Source organism: Myxocyprinus asiaticus, chromosome 27, assembly GCF_019703515.2.
Source record: "Myxocyprinus asiaticus isolate MX2 ecotype Aquarium Trade chromosome 27, UBuf_Myxa_2, whole genome shotgun sequence".
Classification (NCBI taxonomy): Eukaryota; Metazoa; Chordata; class Actinopteri; order Cypriniformes; family Catostomidae; genus Myxocyprinus; species Myxocyprinus asiaticus.
In genome coordinates this window covers 19496593-19517870 of record NC_059370.1, presented here as the reverse complement: position 1 = coordinate 19517870, position 21278 = coordinate 19496593, and the positions used below count along the sequence as shown (strand labels likewise).

The window sequence follows — 21278 nt, the reverse complement described above, 5'->3', positions numbered from 1 at the left end:
TGCCATGTTGACAACACATGATACTGTGTCATGCAATGTTCATCAATAGTACCAATGATGGTACGGTATTGATAAACAGCAGTGTGATCCACCAGACATCTTTTATTAAAGATAAAATTTCCAAACAAGAGGTCCCTGCTGGAGTGATGAAACAAACAGCTATGACCTGCAGCTCTCACGGTGCGGATCACGGATAAGCAGCGCAACATAAAATGGCAAGCTCTAGCACTAAGCAGTTTTCAGCCAGCCAAGAGCTCGCAAGTCGCAGCTGTCCAATCACAGTCAGGCGCACAACTATGCATGAAAATTCGTTAGGATTGGATAGCAGAATGTCCATTATAGGGATGTGTGTAATATGAGACGGAAAAAACAGGTTAAAAGTAACAAAACAGATGATAAAAAAGCACATTTGGTAAGAGGTGACAGCACTCCAGGACGATGGGTGTCAGTATAGAGTCCAAAACAGCAAACTACTTCTGGGACCAAAATGACGAGTAAGAGCCAGCTAAATCCTTGATAAAAATCTTACTTGGTGCACCTTTAAAAACATCGTCTGTTTGGGAGAAAATTTAACTTTTAGCACCACACAGTGGACATTTCGCCTCGGAACTGCCACTTGTACCTAGACCTTTTTCACAGACAGACAAATCTCGCAATTTTTTTTATATTGCAAATTGTTTAATTGTTGAGTGTAAATTTACAACATTATGCTTATTTTTATATTACCCTGGAATTAGTTTAAAAAAAGAATTACACAGCTAAGAGGGGGGTTTCGATTGCAGCTGCTGAGAAAGTGACAGTAAAGTTGGCATCTTGTCCCATCTGACTTGCCTAATCCTCCGCTCTATATTGTTTTCCTCTTCTGGAAAGTCATTCAAACGTAATAGTGGATTTTTATTTTGGTCTAGGAGCAAATGGGTAAGTGAAAATAATATTTGCTGTGATCTCCCATTCACCGCTGTCGAAATTTACCCTGCAAACGTTTGCAGGGTAAACGTTTACTTCCGCGTTCCAAAACCCGGAGTGTGAAAAAGGTCTATACTATGTGTAACGAACAATGTTATATATCACTTAGGAAAAATGTTTCCACAGTCACATAATTTTCATAAGATAAGGCTGCATACTGTATTTTTTAGTTTTTATTTCTCTAAATGTATTTTTTCCCTACAAATAGTTTTGCTAAATAGACTCTCAAAATACTTGTCTGACTGTATAGTTGGGCATAGGTGCACAAGACCCACAAAACCCGCTGAAGCTCTGCTTTAGGGACAAACATACCAATGTTCCCTCTAACTTTTGATCTTGCTGAGCAAATCCAAATTCTTGACATTTAAAATGAAATACCACAGTAAAAATGGATAATATGCTGTTATGCTATTGAACACACTCCTTTATTTAAAAAGTTAAATATTCATTTTAATATAAACATAGCTTTAGTGTTTCTCAAATAAGTAAACATTATGACTATGTACCTGAATAATACAAATAATAATAATAATAATAATAATAATAATAATGATAATAAATAAAAAACATGAAGAAGTCATGTTTTTTATTTATTATTATTATTATTATTATTATTCAGGTACATAGTCATAATAATAAAAAGGTAGTGTAAGTATTAAGTAAATTAAGAACATAGTAGGCTAACAATAACAAATAAACAGTCTAAAGATCAGTCAGTGGCTTTCTTTTCAATATTAATGTTTGATTAATATTAATAATATAGCATAATAGACAGCGGCAGATCTATAGGCTGCATTTGTGCATTTACACTACAGAGACTTATGTAGATCCGATATTTTGACAGATACCTGATTTGCTGCAGCTGTTTGCATTAAGACATAAGCGACTGTTTATGGCTGTCTCTTGTTTTGAAAGCTGCGTGCTGTGGAGGTCGCATTTGTTGGCCACATATGCCATTGAGGCTGTCTCGTTTCAGAAAAGTGAATAGGACACTACGAATGCAGGCTCTGAATGCGACCTTCTTTCACAGGAATTTGGAGGATGCAAAAGGTGTATCCTTCGTTGGCACTTACAACCCACAATTCTTTGCTTCAACGGAAACATATATAATTTCTCTGAAAAAAATGACGCAGATTTACCCAAAAATATGATGTTCAAATGCAAGTAATGTCATTTCCCAAGTTGTAAAATAAAATATCATAAACTAAATGTAAAAGTACAGCTGCAAAATCCATTTTCCTTTCTTTCTACTACATCATTAGCTATAACTCTTCTAAAGTTTACCACAGGGATTCCCTTCTCATTCAGAGCGTATGCCAGGTTAAGGACAAGGCGTGCTGTCTTAGCACCCTGTTTCTGAAGGGCGCCTCATTTAAACGAAGCTTGTTTAAATGAAGACCTTCTGTATACCATTACCTTCAAAGGATGCGTTCTTCCAGGAATGCAGCCTTCGAAACGAGACACAGCTAATATTAATCACTTGCAGGATGGGCATTGACCACGAAGCACATCATTTAACTGTTCGGGTGCGCAGCCGCATTGATGCATTCACCAATAGCGTTTGCGCCCTGTGATAAATGCTGTATTTGTATGTGTTGTTTCATGACTCAGTAATATTCCCACCTTGTTTACAGACAAGATTTCACTCAAAACTTCAGCTCCATACTGGAAAAAAAATACATTTAGCTGTGATTCAGGAAAATCTCTTGGCTTCTCTAAACACTTGAGTCCGTCCTCTGCACGGAAGCAACATCTGAAGTACATGCCTACGTGGCCGCGCACGTGCATAGCTTAGAGGGAACAGTCAATATTATGTTAGTGAAGATCTCCCCTAATTCATTTCATTAGTACCTATAAGACGTTCAGGTTTTATTTGATAGTCACTAAGCAAGATAGATTTCAGGATATGCACTAAGAACATGAATGGAGGGCCTCTCTAATGCACCAGGGCAAATATGTATGTGTGTCTGTGCAAGATAGAGCCTTATATTGTCATTTGCTGTACTTTGTCGATGAAAAAAGCGTGGTCTGACACTGTGGAGGTTGATGGCTTTGTGTGTGTAGAGGAAGAATTAGTTTGTATATAAGAAGAGCATTGTTTGACAGTGTGTGTATTCATGTGTATGTTAGGAGTCATTTCACAGTTGTAAGCTCTCTGTTGTGTGCCATTGCCTGCAGGCTTTGAGGAAGAGTGGAGTTGCCGTTTAAAAAAACTCTGCCCATTCATCCACAATTTATCTCGAAGAGACCGCAAATCTGCATTCTGAACTCTTTCGCCTCTTCTTCTGCTTGTGCAGATGCCTGTGTTTTAAAACTCTCTTTACAATTTACATTTTTAAGCTCAAAAGTCAAGGGCTGTGAATGAAGCAGGCTTTGGATTTGAACAGAGTATTTAAAACATGTAGACCTGTTGAAGAGCTTTTGTAACTGTCCTTTCAGAAAGTGAACAGATGGTCTATTGAACTGACTTAACCATGTGCCTTTAGAGTTGTGTAAATCTTGTGACCACAAGATTTGATCTTGATGGCCTTTGTCCAGCCACTATCACCTCAATCCTGCCAAAAATAAAGCTATTATGCCTTAATATTTCCCTACAATTCTTTAGTTCTTATTTATGTCCCTCTTTCATAGATGCTCTATCCTACGCTGAGCTGGGTACCTGCATTAAAAAGTCTGGCGGCCATTACACATACATTCTGGAGGCGTTTGGTCTGCAAATGGCTTTTGTGTGGTTGTGGGTAGACATGATTGCTATAAGGTCAGTAAAGCCTCCTTCATCCTCCGTCTTCACCATCAGTCTCTGGTGTACATCCAGAATAAACATACACAATCCCTACACCACATCAAATAAACAAGAGCAAACCTCCTCACATGAAGATTTGCTCTAAATATTGCTGCCAGGCTCTGGCATTCATGAGAATAAAAAGCACAGATGATGTGCCTTATGACAAAGAATAAGCCATCCAAATTTGTTTGAGGCTGTCACGCAATGGATCAGGGGCTGGATTCCGCTTACGTCCATACTGTATGTTATCTACAGCAATACTAGAGTAACATTTGTCCTTTGGTGTAAGCTGAAAGTCAGTGAACAAGGTTGCCTGGAAAACCTTCAAGCCAAAACTCTGAACTAAACGCAGAGGACATTGTATTTGCAAACTGTTCTCACTGTGAATTTGGCAACAGTAGGTCGAAAGTTCTTCATCTGAAATCGGTCTGAAATTCGAACTACTGCCCCCCAGTGTCCCAAGCTGGAAGTGTTGTTGAATTTATGGGCACGAGTGAGCTCCAGTTTCCAGATAAGATGTCCACAGTGTGCTAATAGTGAGTTGAATTTTTTGTTGTAAATAATATAATATAGTCAACTGGAATTCATATTTTATTCACCTTACGCCCTAAAAAAATCTGTACCCCTAAACCTTACCGTCAGTTGAGTAACATTTTTAAAATAGAGTGAAAAAGTAACTTCTAAATCACACATATAATGCATTGATTATGAGCATGCAATTACTGTATTTCCAGGTGTCACTGGGACCAGAACCTTTAGCAGGTAGCAGTCTTGGAGGCTGCTACATGCTATCAACTGATTGATACACCACAGGAATAGATAAACAAATTTTAATTGATGCAAAGATGTCAGATGGGCAGGGTACTTTTAGGTACTGTCAATACAGGAGACACCTGAACATTGAAAGCCTTCAAGGTGACCATACTGGAACATTTTTAGCAACATGTCAAGTTTTGCTTGTATGATAATGTTGGTATATGTGGGACTTTAAGGGATATTTCACCTAAAATGATTTTTTAAAATTTACTCACCCTCATGTTATTCCAGATGTGTATGACTTTCTTTCTTCTGCAGAACACAAACAAATAGTTTTAGAAGAATATCTCTGCTCTGTAAGTCCATACAATGCAAGTGAATAGTGGCCAGAACTCAGAAGGTCCAAAAAGGATATAATGGCAACATAAAAGTAATCCATATGACTCCAGTTTTTATATCTATATCTTCTGAAGCAATATGATTGGTGAAGGTGAGAAACAGATCAATATTTAAGTCATTTTTACTCTAACTCTCCACCTATGGCTATGACCTACCCCAACGAGTAGGTGGCCACCAGGATGTGAAAGTGTAAATTTATGGTAAAAATAGGACTTAAATATTGTTCTGTTTGTTACCCACACTTATCATATCGCTTCTGAAGGTATGGATTTGACCACTGGAGTCATATGGATTACCTTTATGCTTCCTTTATGTCTTTTTTGGGCCCTCAAAAGTCTGGTCACCAGTCACTTGCATTGTATGGACTTACAGAGTGTAAATATTCTTCTAAAAATATTCATTTGTGTTCTGCTGAAGAAAGAAAGCCATACACATCTGGGATGGCATGAGGGTGAGAAAATGATGAGAGATTTTTATTTTTATTTTTGGGTGAACTATCCCTTTAAGTAATTTTATCCAGAAAACTTCTAGAGAGAATGCACCTATTTATGACAAAGTACGCAACAACTCAACTGCCTGACTTGTCTCTTTTTAGTTATTACTAGGTGTTGATTGCTCTTTGTGTTGTCCAAATACATTGCTTGGCGATTGTGAGCTCATCAAAATGTCTTCAAACATCTTTTTCTTTTGTCTCAAAGACCTGCAGGTTTGGCTGTGATTGCTCTGGCCTTTGGCCGCTATATTTTAGAGCCCATCTTCATGCCATGTGGAGTCCCTGAAATTTCCATAAAATTGGCTACAGCAATCGGGATCAGTAAGCTTAAACTTATTTAACTAGATATGTAATTCATGTCTTGAAAGTATTGCCTCTTCTTGATTAAATTGTGTATATTCCTCTTTCTGTACAGCCTGGTCTCTGTGTGTTAAATTTATTACGAGTTGTTCTATGCATTATTTCTATCCAATGCAGCTATGGTAATGTATATAAACAGCATGAGTGTAAGCTGACCTGCCAGACTCCAGATCTTCCTCACATTCAGCAAGCTGCTCACCATTGCCATTATTATTGTTCCTGGGATATACCTTCTCTTTAAAGGTATTGCTGTAGTTTGCATGATGCTTATACTGTAAAAAGTGGTAACCTGCAATTGCTACCTCAAAAAGCTATTTCTGCTTGATCTAACCTTAAAAACCAGTTGTGTTAGCGTAACCTAATAAGTTCAGATTGATTAATTTATGTTTTTTTTTGACTTGAATAAAACCAGTTAATTTAAATGTTATGACATGAAGCTATTCATTGTCGTTAGTATGTTACCATAATGCTAATCATTTGCCTTTGGTTGCGTCTGCAGGAGAGACCAAAAACTTTGAGAATTCATTTGAGGTCAAGACTATACATCTGAAAGGGCTTCCTTTAGCCTTCTACTCAGGGATGTATGCATATGCTGTCTGGTGAGCCCATCTTCTGATTTCAAACCAATCATTTGCATAATGACTTGTTGTCCCTGTCTGGAAACGTTGTCTGTACTGGTTTTACTTGAATTTCGTGACAGAGGAGGTGGAGAATCCCGAGAGGTTAGTGATTGGATAGAATATTAAAGCTCAACAAATTTGATTTGCACAGATGCTTGATGGTTTTATTGTGCTGTTTCTAGCATGGGGAAGCTGCAGTTATGACTTAGGTATTCATTTTTACTCCTCAAGACAGTACCCCTTGCCATCTGCATCTTCATGGCGATAGTGACGGTCTGTTACACAATGACAAACGTAGCATATTTCACTGTGATGTCAGCAGAGGAGCTGCTTGCCTCAAATGCAGTAGCAGTGGTGAGTCACTACTTGTGTTTCTATCTATCCATTTTTTTATTAGCAACATAGTGGCAAAATCATTAGGATGTTCCATACATTAAACATTTTTACAGTATTTTTGTATATATGACATGATAAATCTTGCATAATTTAGACCAGTGGTGGTTCGCAAAAAAAAAAAGAAAGCTATAGGATGCACCCTTGCTCCCTATTTAGTGAATGAATTAACCTCCAGTGTGCTCTCTGTCTGCACTGGTCTCAGAACAGTTAGAAATGCACCTTATTTTCATCCTAACTCCATATAAAGCTTCTGAAAGCAAAATGTTTCAGCTTTTGGATAAATACATTTATTCGCAATGTGAAAAAGCATAGTAAATATATAGAAATGCATTTACTAACGTTAATGGATAGAACAGTATTGTACAGTGATAACAAAATAAAACAATAACAAAATTTATATTAAAATAAAGCGAATTGACCCACAGATGTGTTAATGTTGAAAAATATTCAAAATAACTAACATGTTTTTTCAACTTTTGTGGGAACGCGGTCCTAATTTCTACATATGTGGATTTATCTGCGCGAAAATGAATGGATTTTTTAAAGGCGCATATCAAATGAAACTAGAGATGCTACTCTTTACAACCAAACAGGTTTCAGTTGTAAAGAGGTTTCTTACCAGAGGCACTTTTGTTGGCACTGCGCCAGAAATTTAACCATTAAATGACAGTGTAGAGTCATGTAAACAGTATTCAATCTTTTTTAATTAATTTAAATTATGCGTTGCATATAGCGAAGCCAAAATACAGTGTCCATACATGTGGACGTGGGGGTCGCACGAGGTTAATAGTAAAATGCAACTAAATATACTGTATAACTGTGCAAAGTTAGAATAACAAAATAAATAGGATTTTTACTTTCAAAGGGAGGAAATGCTTCCCATATCTTGTTGTTGACTTCAAAGGCCGGTGCGCCCAATCAAACTGTTATTTTGGCCCAAATTTATTTGTCACTTGTAGCTAGCTTTTGGCAGATGCCAACATAGACAGGTTGTACGACATGCCCTCATCTTGAAATGTTTGTTGCTGGCACTGGCAATGACGAAGATGATGATGATGAAGGTGAACCCAAGTGCAGTTTATTTACATAAGTCATATCAAAAACGTGAATCCAAATCATAACAAACATAAACTACTTGACATAGACTTGACTTGACTTGACTGGACAATGCTACACAAACACATCAAACATTACATATCCCCCCCACGCCCCAAAACATAGACAAACACATTAAACATGACATAATTGCCAAAGTTCTGTAGGGAGCTGGTGGGGGGGGGGGGGTGTCTTGAGGCATGGCTTGGAATGGCATGGGGCATGGCCTGGCGAAACAGGGCTTGGGGCATGGGACCAAGGCAGAGTCAATAGAAGGTGGGGCCCTGAGAGGCTCGAGGGGTGGAGCCGTGGAAGGTGGGGCTGTGAGAGACTTGAGGAGTGACACCATGGAATGCGGAGCCGTGAGATACTTGAAGGGCGACACCAGGGAACTTGGTTCCCAGAGAGTAGCCGAAGACTCAAAGGGCCAGGGAGGACCAAGGCTGGGGGATCGGAAGACTGAGGCGGAGCCAGTGTGGCTGAGGACCAAGGCGGAGCAGTAGGGATAGAGGTCCCCTGTGGAGCTGATGGATCGGAGGGATGAGGCGCAGCCAGAGGATCGGAGAGCCAAGGCAGAGTCAGGTGACCGACAGACCTAAGAGGAGCTGGAGGGACGAGGGACCCCGGTAAAGCCAACAGGCTGAAGGACCGCAGTGGAGCCGAGGGGATGTAGAGATGAGGTGATGTCGAGGGATCGACAGGCCAAGGCGGAGTCCAGGGCTCGGAGGGCCCAGGCAGGGTCGGAGGGTCGAAATTTCCCCTTGCCTGATCATGAGGAAGCATCCATAGTGTGGGTACAAGGGCGGGAACCATCTCCAGGTCCAACTGCTCAGATGTGGCCATGACATGGTGTGAAGCAGACACAGGCGTGGCTGTGACTTGGCATGGAGCAGGCTCAGGTGTGGCTGTGACATGGCATGGAGCAGGCTGAGGGGTTGCTGTGACATGGCATGGAGCAGGCTGTGGCATTGCTGTGACATGGCATGGAGCAGGCTGAGGCATTGCTGTGACATGGCATGAAGTAGGCTCAGGATCCAGGGCAAAAGATGGCGCTAGATCGTCAACCATGATGTGGGACTCCGGCTCGGCATCCGCCTCCCCCACAGTGAAAGTAGAACCAGTAATCTGCAGGGCAAGGTTGATATACTGAACCAGATTGAGGGAACTGCGACAGCCAGGCATCAAAGAGGAAATTGGCTCACTTAAACCAAAATGGAAACAGTCTTTGAGGGCGACTTCATTAAAGTCCACCCGGCAGGCCAGAGCGCAGAAGTCCTCCACATAATCTTCCAGGGGACGATTCCCCTGATGTAGGCATAGGAGTTGGATTGCTGGGTTCATGGTTGGGTCAGGTATTTCTGTAACGTTTGTTGCTGGCACTGGCAATGACGAAGATGATGACGATGAAGTAAAGATGAACCCAAGTGTAGTTTATTTACATAAGTGATATCAAAAACGTGAATCCAAACCATAACAAACATAAACGACTTGACATAGACTTGACTTGACTTGACAACGCTACACAAACACATCAAACATTACAATCATGAACAAAACTGCATAAAATAAAATAAGACCCAAAATGCAAGGGCGACAAGGTTAAACATGGTTTGTGCCAACCACAGTGAATAACCACAGTGAATTACTGGCTGTCAAGAGCATGAAAACATCAAAATTCAAGAGATGTGTCAAGTTATTCATTCAGCATATTGTTGTGCATATGCAGTTCATGGTAATATACTGCATATACTGCATTTCAGTGTTGATTTTAAGGAGATTTTTTTTATGTTTCCAATCTGTATGATAGATGCATCTGCATGATTGGAATCAAATATTTGGGTCACCACTTGATGTTTAATGTTACATCAGGGTCCTGGAGCAGAACCAGTTGAGAATCATTTATCTAGAGGACAAATTAAGAGATCACCTTCTCACACTTACTAATGGTTTTCCATGTAACAGCAGTAATTGGATCATGTAAGAAACTGAGACAGAAAAAGAGAGAGTGAGACACAAGAGACAAAAGAAAGGGATACCAGCTTTATAAATGAGTTCTAGCAACTGACAGCATTGACTTTAATAGTCAACACCTTCCTCCTCAGCAAAGTAAATGTGATTACAGAAAACCGCTGGCTCTAAATGTCTGTCTGTTTCTCTTCTCATGACTAACTGATAGCACCATAGTTTGTGTGCAGGGATCTCCTGCTAGGCTCCGAAGTAGGCTAAAAGCTTTCTCATCTTGTTAGACGTCCGTAATGCATTCATTTATTGCCTGTTTCACTTTGCATGTCCCTCTGCAAGCTCACTCTTCTGGAAAATATAATGCCTTTTCACTGTACTGGTTATTCATTAACACCAACAAGCCTCAAAATAGGAGATCAATGTTGTTTACCTATTTGTTTCAAAAAACGAGTTTTACTTTTCTCTCTCTTCTTTCTATCTCTCATCCACCCCCTCTCTTTTCCTTCTGTCTCTCCATCTCTCTTTTCCTCCACAGACTTTTACAGAGAAGTTGATGAGAAAATTTTCATTCGCAGTTCCCATTTTTGTGGCTCTGTCTTGCTTTGGTTCCATGAATGGAAGCCTATATGTTATCTCAAGGTGTGTAAATTGAGACTTCAGAGGCATACTGCCCCAGATTACCTGCTGTTACTTGTCACAAACAAAGGATGATAAAGGGTAAAACTGCTCAACCTTGAAGAGAAACCAAGAATCTTTTTGATATTTTTGGACATTTTAGAGTAAAATCACATTCACCAATAATTAATAAATAAATACATTAAATTAATTATTCACCCGGAAATTAAAATTCTGCAATAATTTACGCTCCTTTATGTTGTTCCAAACCCTAATGACATCCTTGAAGAGAAATTTCAAAGAAATTCTGAAGTATGTTCTGCTCACTCTTTCCCATGCAGTTAAAATAAATGGGGACTGGAGCTTTCAAGCTTAAAAAAAGACGCACAAATAAGCACCATAAAAGTGGTCTATATGACTTGTTCACTATACTGTATTTACTAGAGCTATATATAGTATAAGTCCTTAGTTATTCGATGATATACTGTTATTCTAATTATTCAATTATGATAGATTAATTGTTGGTCACACACCTTCATTACATTTATATTTCAAATGGTTTAGGACAACAAATATGGTTGTACAGAACTAAGTTTTGAAGTCCTTGGTTTGTATTTCTGCATTGACTCAGTAGATGTTTCTCTTACACAGAAGTTCTATGTGGCTTCGAGAGAAGGTCAGCTTCCTGAAGTTTTCTCCATGATTCACATCCTCCGACACACACCATTACATGCTGTGATTGTCCTGGTGAGTCATAAAAGCACAAATGTCCCACTCAATGGTCACCCGATCTGATAGAGTTTCTTTTCAGAAATGTGTATGTGCGTGAAATGGCAGTCTAAGCATGTGGGATGTCATTAGAACTCAACATGTAAAGCCTTTTAATTGCAGAGTAAAAGTTTTACTCTCCATTTGTCAAAATTCAAAAAATTTAACTTTGAGAACAACTGTATATACCGATTTTGATGATTCTAAATAAACATGATCTCATGATCAAGAGTAATCAGTATTCAGAAATTAACGGTCATGTACATAATATGTATTACATATGGAATTGACCATCATAATATTATCCTAAGGGTAAACTTTTCCTAAATAAATCCATTTTTTTTTTATACCAAAACAAAATATAAAATTAAATAACAATTTTATGAATTCACACATACTAAACATTCAAAAACTATTTTTAATATAACTAATTATTTAAAAGGTCAATATTCTTAAGTAATCAGAAAACAATATGGCAGTATTGCTGTCCTGATGTATTTGAGCACAAGCAGAAATACTGTAAAAAAAAAAAATTAAACAAAAAATAAATAAAAAAAACACACACAGGTATGCCTATGTGAGCTTGTTGTATAGAATACTTTTATTAATCCCATAAAGACAATTGTAGGCAGGCCTGTATTTCCTCTTACATAACTTTGAATATCCAGGATCATTTCACTGAACCATTTGTGCTTATTATGTTATGCATGTCTGCAGATTGCATGTAATTTTTATGCTGATATGCCGAGACCTTTTAAGGTATATATTGTAATTAGTTAAGTGTGTGATTTTAGCACCTTTAGCGTCACCAAAAAGAATCACAAAAATAATGTTTTCGTTAATCTTCCTCATCACTCCCCCAATAAAGCCCCTCTTTTATCACTATATATTTTTTCTTTCTCAGGTCCCTATTTTCATCCCTGCTGTTTTCTTCTTAACTTGTTTCTTCATGGTCTTCCTCTCTCTCTGTTCAGATCAGGTAAATACAGGGATTGGCTTCACCATCTCCCTCACAGGCATCCCTGCATACTTCATATTCATCCACTTCAACAAAAAACCCAAATGGTTCCAGAGATTCTCAGGTCAGTGATTACAACGTATACACAGTAAAATACAAATGACAAAAGCCACAATTTAAAACTTTTGAATATGCACATATGTTGGTCTTTGTATTCAGTTACAGATGTATGATCATTATGGTGCTTCTAGAAACAGTATGCCAAGCAATGTTCGATTATGTGACCAAATTATTGGACTCACACTGGAAATTAAGTAAAAATATCCTCAATATACACAACTTGAAGTTTTAAAAAAATATAGATTATAGGAATATCACACAATTTACAGTTGAAGTCAGAAATTTACATACACTTAGGTTGAAGTCATTAAAAAAATGTTTTTAACCACTCCACAGATTTAATATTAACAAACTATAATTTTGGCAAGTTGTTTAGGACATCTACTTTGTGCATGACACAAGTAATTTTTCCAACAGTTGTTTAACAGATTGTTTCACTTTTAATTGACTATATCACAATTCCAGTGGGTCAGAAGTTTACATACACAAAGTTAACTTTGCCTTTAAGCAGCTTGGAAAATTCCAGAAAATTTTGTCAAGCCTTTAGACAGTTAGCTTCTGATAGGAGGTGTACTGAATTGGAGGTGTACCTGTGGATGTATTTTAAGGCCTACCTTCAAACTCTGTGCCTCTTTTCTTGACATCATGGGAAATTCAAAAGAAATCAGCTAAGACCTCAGAAAAAAAAAAAACAAAAAAAAAAAAACTGTGGACATCCACAAGTCTAGTTCATCCTTGGGAGCAATTTCCAAATGCCTGAAGTTACCACGTTCATCTGTACAAACAATAGTACGCAAATATAAACACCATGGGACCATGCAGCCATCATACCACTCAGGAAGGAGACGCATTCTGTCTCCTAGAGATTAACGTAGTTTTGTGCGAAAAGTGCAAATCAATCCCAGAACAACAGCAAAGGACCTTCAAATCAAATCAAATCACTTTTATTGTCACACAACCATATACACAAGTGCAATAGTGTGTGATATTCTTGGGTGCAGTTCCGAGTAACATAGCAGTCATGACAGTGATGAGACATATACCAATCTACAATAAACTTGCCTGATGGTAGCAGTGAGAGCAGCCCATGCTCGGGTGGCTGGAGTCTCTGATGATCCTCCGAGCTTTTTTCACACACCGCCTGGTGTATATGTCCTGGAGGGAGGGAAGCTCACCTCCGATGATGTGTCTGGCAGTTCGCACCACCCTTTGCAGGGCTTTGCGGTTGTGGGCAGTGCTATTGCCGTACCAGGCAGAGATGCAGCCAGTCAGGATGCTCTCAACAGTGCTGGTGTAGAACCGTGTGAGGATGTGGCTGTTCATTTCAAACTTCCTCAGCCGTCTCAGGAAGAAGAGCCGCTGATGAGCCTTCTTCACAATGGCCTCAGTGTGGACCGACCATGTGAGTTCCTCAGTGATGTGGACACCCAGGAACTTGAAGCTGCTGACTCTCTCCACTGGTGCTCCATTGATGGTGATGGGGCTGTGTTCTGTTTCTCTTCTTCTGAAGTCCACCACAAGCTCCTTTGTCTTACTGATGTTGAGGGAGAGTAATGATGGCATTGGAGCTATGTATTGCCACACAGTCATGTGTGTACAGGGAATACAGGAGTGGGCTGAGAACACAGCCCTGTGGGGCTCCAGTGTTGAGGGTCAGTGATGAGAAGATGTTAAGAGGAAACAGGTAGACAAGTATCTATATCCACAGTAAAACGAATCCTATATCGACATAACCTGAAAGGGTGCTCAGCAAGGAAGAAGCCACTGCTCCAAAACTGCCATAAAAAGCCAGACTACAGTTTGCAAGTGCACATGGGGACAAAGATCTCACTTTTTGGAGAAATGTCCTCTGGTCTGTTGAAACAAAAATGTAACTGTTTGGCCATAATGACCATCGTTATGTTTGGAGGAAAAAGGTTGAGGCTTGCAAGTTGAAGAACACCATCCCAACCGTGAAGCATGGGGGTGGCAGCATCATGTTGTGGGGGTGCTTTGCTGCAGGAGGGACTGGTGCACTTCACAAAATAGATGGCATCATGAGGAAGGAAAATGATGTGGATATATCGAAGCAACATCTCAAGACATCAGCCAGGAAGTTAAAGCTTGGTCGCAAATGGGTCTTCCAAATGGACAATGACCCCAAGCATACCTCCAAATTTGTGGCAAAATGGCTTAAGGACAACACAGTATTGTTGGAGCGGCCATCACAAAGCCCTGACCTCAATCCGATAGAACATTTGTGGGCAGAACTGAAAAAGCATGTGCGAGCAAGGAGGCCTACAAACCTGACTCATTTACACCAGTTCTGTCTGGAGGAAAGGGCCAAAATTCCAGCAACTTATTGTGAGAAGCTTGTAGAAGGCTACCCAAAATGTTTTACCCAAGTTAAACAATTTAAAGGCAATGCTACCAAATACTAACAAAGTGCCTGTAAACTTCTGACCCAATGGGAATGTGATGAAAGAAATAAAAGCTGAAATAAATCATTCTCTCTACTATTATTCTGACATTTCACATTCTTAAAGTAAAGTAGTTATCCTAACTGACCTATGACAGGGAATGTTTTTTATGATAAAATGTCAGGAACTGTGAAAAACTGAGTTTAAATGTATTTGGCTAAGGTGTGTGTAAACTTCTGACTTCAACTGTACATAATAATTAATAAAATTGGTAATATCTATTTTTCCTTTGTTTTCCAGACTTTGCTAACACATCACTACAAATCATTTTAGAGGTGGTTCCTGCTGAGCACTGAACCTCAGTGTGTGTGTGTGTGTGTGTGTGTGTGTGTGTGTGTGGTCTGTAGAAAATTCACAGGTGTTGGCCAATCAAGCAAAGAACAATCTCTGAAACAATGTTGAAAAATACGAAGTACTGGCATAAAATAAATAAATAAAAACAACAGTATGTTTTATCTTAAGCACCTTAGTGGTTTAATAGGTTCTTGTCTGACTAATATTTTTTAGAACATACATACACAGCGATATGAAAGTTTTGTATAATCATGACATACTGGATAATCTGATATTTGTATTGCCTATAATACTGTTTTATTGTGCTATGTAGGAGACCTCCCCAGTGCACAAATGTATCCTGTATGTCTATAATTGCTCCCTGAATTGTTTTTCAACCAATTAACAACACCCATTCAACTTCAAAATTAATCTAATTTATGATCAGTTTACTCCCAAATTAATTGCCAGTAATGATTTTTCTCTTTAACATTGTGTGCATTTTATAATATGGAACCACCCATTTCCTGATAGCCAGCCTACTTGATAATGTATGGGTTTAATGAAATCAGTATTATTTTGATGTTTTGAAATTGTTTAAAAAAAGTTATCAATAATAATACTGTAACTTTATAATTGTGTTTTATAATTATTTTTATTATTTTTGTATTTTATTTTACTTATTTTTTTTTTTGGAAAAAAGTGTGACACACTTTTAGATTTACTGAGATATTTTTGTATGGCATATTTCATAACTATATTGACTACTGGAAAACAACTTTTGCAAAACTACGAGCAAACTTTGTATGATGAAATCTACCAAATTAAATAAACCTATTTATGGTGATACAATACTATTTTACTTTGCCTTTTTCTTGACTGTTTTTGCAGAACAATTTTCAATGACTTTGTTGAATTTACATAGTTGATTTAATCCCCTGGATGTGGCTGCATTATAAAAATCTCAATCCATATCAGGGTAATTACAGATTAATTGTAGATTAATCACAGTCAAACATCCACACATCATCTTCACTAAGTCTTTTTCAATTCCTATGAAAGTCAGAAGTTTATTTCCTCTCCCCTAATTATCATGCTGCTGCTGCCTATATGCAAATTATGCAGCCTTCTTAGGGCACCAACCCCCTAAGGGGGCACCATCTTACCATGGGAGTGGGGGTACCAAAAAGTTCACCAACTGCCCTTCCTTGCATGTTGTATATGTTATTGGAGGAACTTGAATGCAGTTGCAGAACACTTTGGGTGGTTTAGGAGGACATTTGTTTTTTAGGTTAACTGGTAATTACAAGGGTATTATGCTATAAATGTGATTTATGAGGACATTTCTAGTGTCCCCATAATTCAAATCGCTTAAAGGTGCAGTATGTAAGATTCAGAAACCCTTGTTATTAACGACACCTGTGGCCGTTAAGTGAACTGCAGCCAGCTACCTGTTGCTCGCGGTCGCGCTCATGCACACACTCCATAGGGACGCAAGCGAGTGAGCATCCAAAACAATGATGTAACGTACAAAGAGACTGAATGTGATTCATTAGCATCATGCTGACAGATGAGGGAGCATAATTAAAATTACACAGTTATGATTGTTTTACTACAAACTTTGAGACTAAATTAAACTACTTATCAGCTAACATAGCATACTGATACACACATACAGCTACATACTACCGAACTATACCAGACAGTTTACTGTTGCACTGCACTATTGTATGTTTTGTATGTCATATGTTGTACTACGATCAAGAAACCAGCGTATTTGCTTAAATTGTTCCTTTTGACTTTTAGTATAAAAAGAAGATCGTTGAAATTATTTGAAAATTATGAAGCAAGGTACTTACAATTCATCAGCGTTAGCAGGCAAGATCAAGTTAGCTAAAATTACACAGATCAATCCTTATGGCACTATATTTCACATGCTTTGCAGTTATGTAAGCTTACCTGTCCAGTAAGAAGAACACCAATTCAGGGTCGGTTTTGATCCCCAAAACAAAACGAAGGTCCCTCCAGGAATCAAATGCCCTGCCGATGTTCACTCTAGTTTTCGCTCAACCACGTTCACGTTCCCACTTAGCCAGACTGCATTCAGTAGATAATTGTTTATTTTTTTTGGCTTACTCGGAGTTTGTGTAGGAGTCGGTGTTGTGCTGGGAGCCGGACGTTTGCTGGATTCCATCTCTAAGATAACGTTACATAGTGTTGCAGACTGTCTGTTGACGTGGAAGAGAAGGTATTACTGAGGCAAGGCTCTCGGGAGCACGCATAAACGTCACATCCTTTGGATTTTCCCGGCAAAAGCGAGCCACTTCCTTCGCATGAAAATCAGTCTACAGGCTTTAATAGGCAACCTAGGAAGTCCGGGAAGGGCTCAGTTTTTAAGTTGCGTTATAAGCCGTTCACGCATTGGCAAAAAAGGCGAATATTACATGACAATTGTTACATATTGCACCTTTAAAAAATATACTAAATGACACACACACACACACACACATAAACACACTTGAGTGAACATACATCCCTGCCATTGTTGGACAACTGCCCGGTACAACAAAATCAAGAGGAGTCGATCTCCAGGGACGGGCACAATGCCATTACAACAACGAGGGAGGTGTGTTTGTAAAGTCAGTTTGTAAAATCAGTAAAAGATACACATCAACAATTTTAACATCTGCTGACAGAAATATAATAATGTTTAGTGATGATGTTGACAGGAACTATTATGTACAGTATATATATAAAACACACGCACATGCATGCACGCACACACACACAATATGGCTGTTTCTTGAACTTCGGCTTTCAGATTTTACTGTCTCAGGGGTTAATTTTTAAAATCGAACAGATTTAAACTTTTTCTTTTTGTTATAAGAAGGTCACATTAAAACTTACTTGGAAGTTTTTACCAGGCCTTCGTTTATTTTTGGTACTTTTCAAATGCCCAGACCCAGACTTTCAATTTTAAACTATGAAAATCCTTTATAAAAATACAAATCACTGATAATCTAAACAAAAAGTGAATAACCATAAACATTTTCAGTATTTGTTTTGTGAAAAAATATTTATATAATTTCTTCAAAAATGTTGTCTGTCCCTCAGTAGTGGCATCATATCCAACACAACAAACTATTTTGCCCCAAATATTTTTCTTTTTCAAAAGTTAGTGTAATTTTTACCAAAGCCAACAAAAGTATCAGTGAAGATCATGCTTGAGATGAAATATGGAACAACTGATGTTTGAAATCCAGCTGTAAGTTTGCCAAATGATGCAAACAGTATGAACATATTATTTACTTGTGTGTATTTAGAATACATAAAATGTTAAATTTGCATTAGCAAGACAAAGAAGTCTAAATATTTTAAAAATTATTTTCCATTCACCATTGGATTCCATTAAACAGTACACAATCTGAGATGTGATTGACTTTCAGAAAAGAAAATGACAAATTACTAAATCTCCAGTAAGGCATGTACCCAGATTGCACATACACTGTACATCTTCAAGATGTCTGTTTTAGATCTTTTCATCTGGAAAGCATCACATTCTAAGTAACATCTGCTAAATATCTTAAAAAGATAAGAGTTACAAACATTCCAAATCATAAATGTCTCAAAGACATCTGCTGAATGTCTTATACCTGAGACTAAATGTCTTAGACGTATTGCAGATGAGCAGACAACCTAAAAAAAAAAATAAATAAATAATAAAAAAAAAAACATCTTACAAATGTAAACACACACATCAAATAGACATCTGGGTGATGTACATGTGCTATCAGGGTACATATTACTTGTTTGGCCAAATTGAACCCTAAAAGTTTGATCCTCTAATCTGCTGCAGCAAGTCATGTTTTAAGGAAATAAATAAAAACTCTGCTTACCATTTAAAGAAAGAAAGTAAGGAGGAGGCCACAATCTGTAGGTGCACAATGTATAACTAAATCCTTTTCTTAGAAGACCACTGGGTGTAGTTGTCTAATTTATTGTCTGACAGGCTGCCGAGTCCCAAATCACACACTTACCTGCCCCAAAGGCTGGTCAGTCTCTCACACATCTACAGTGTGTCTTTTCTTTTCAACCATTTTACTCATCATGTTCTCTCTAATTTTATCTGGCTCCCATCTGTCAACCATGCAGTTCCTGCTGTTGTCACATGGGGGCGATAGAGTAAAGCTCAACTGTCAAGCCTCCACACAGGAAAGAGCTAAGAAGAGGATGTGTACTACGAGATCTCCATCGATCAGTTAGACACAGCAGCTGCTGCTCACAACAACAAATAACTTTGTGATCTATAATGCATTTTCTAATCCATGCATCTGCACACTCGTTCATCTCCTTGATTGCTCTTCTGCTTCACTCCGAAGAGCAACGACTCCTTCAGTCCCTGCAGACAGGATCATGATTCTGCATGACAATAAGACACAGGGACTGATTTATACTTTCCTATACTCTATCTCACTCTTTGCTCTATTTTTTTAAATACCTTTGGATGCCTTAACATTTCATATGCTTGTACAGCTAATAAACCATATATCCATCCAAGGGCTACCACAGATATTCCGATTAGCCATCAGTCAGTATGGGGATTTCTGTGACTTATTCTGAAAATGTATCTTTGGTCACTCCCAATCTTGAACGTTTGGTTACATCTCTGCTTGAATTTTTGTTGTGAACAGCTTAAGGTCTGATCCACATTGCAGTTAATTCTAGCCAACATCTGGTATTGCATAAAACCCTTGTTTCCTGAGTTACTGACATTACATAGAACAGCCTACTAACAGCCTACAGCCTACAACAAGAAGAGATTGTCAGGCCGACATCAAAATCATCAGCGACCAATCAAAATTAATATTGTTTTTATATGTTTAGGAGCGAGTTCATCTGAAACAGATCATACTACAGTACTAGACTGGTCTGGTAAAAAAAAAAAAAAATTAAACTAGAAATTGACCAACATTATCGATTCTTCAGAGTAATGATATGTTGGCCAATTTCTCTATATCTTTGTCAAGCCAACATGATAATGGTGTGGCGTCTCTTTGAATACTTGTACAAAATACACAGGAAAAAATTTGGAAAACGTGTATAGATTTTGTGATCAGAACAGAACACAGAAAACAGCAAAATATGCAGTTCGGCTCATGGATATGTAATGTACTTGCAACTAAATGCCTCAAAAAAGGCATAGGGGATTTTCTCTATATCACTGAGTATAAGGAATGATGGATTCAGTGTTTCAAATTTGGGGAAAAAACATTTCTCTCACAGTGTGGTACTTGGGACAGATGAGAAGAAAGTGTTTCTCATCCTCTATTTGCTGTAGGTCACAGTGTCTGCATATTCTCTGCTCTCTCGGTGTCCAGGCTTTCTTGTGTCTTCCTCTCTCTATTTCTAGATCATGATCACTATATCTGTATTTTTAGAGGATTTTTCTCTCTTTAAATTATTTAATTGATAAGTAGTTTGCCAATTTTGTGGTTCTATTTTTGTTTTTGAGATCAAATTGAGTTTTTAATGTTTTATCATGAGCATCTCAGTGTCAATAATAATGATTTTAGGGTTGTACTTGGAGTCAATCACGGGTTGAGTTTCATTAACTAGTTTAAGGAAAAGTGTATTTAGAGGAGTCACTGGTGGGATATCATTGGCGAGGAGGGCTTTATATTTTATAGACTGATGGAGGTGATACCAGAATTTAACAAATCTCTTCTGTATTTCAATGTTTAAGGGATATAAGCCTAATTCAGTCCTGCAGCCGGTATTGGAAGTGCCTCTATGTACCCCAAAAATATTTGTTGCAAATTCCAACTGGATTTTTTCTACTGCAGTTGTATTCCAATTTTGAAAATTTAAGACTGGTCCCCAAATTTCACATCCATATCATAGAATTGCTTTTATGATTGAGTTGTATAATTGAATCCATTTTTTAATTGGTAATTCATATGGCCGAATCGTGATTTAATTGCATAAAATGCCCTCTGAGCCTTTTCACTCAATGCTTTTACAGCCAGACCGAAACCCCCAGATGCACCGACCTAAATAACTGTATAACTGTAGATACTGTAGAAGCCCATATAACTGTAGCTGGTGCTGAGCTGTAGGACCTCTCCACTGTAGGTGAACTGGTATTTGTTTCCCTGAAATCTGGCCTTCTTCTGGAACACCATGACTCTGGTTATGTCCAGGTTGACTGTAAAGACCCACTCCAGACAGTATTCTTCCAGCAGGGACAAGCTCT

The 21278-nt window shown here is 38.2% G+C and overlaps 1 pseudogene; it reads left to right on the top strand.

The window, feature by feature from the left end:
- Nucleotides 1-487: 487 nt before the first annotated feature.
- On the top strand, nt 488-15048 carry LOC127417808 (cystine/glutamate transporter-like; annotated as a pseudogene).
- The last annotated feature ends 6230 nt before the right edge of the window (nt 15049-21278 follow it).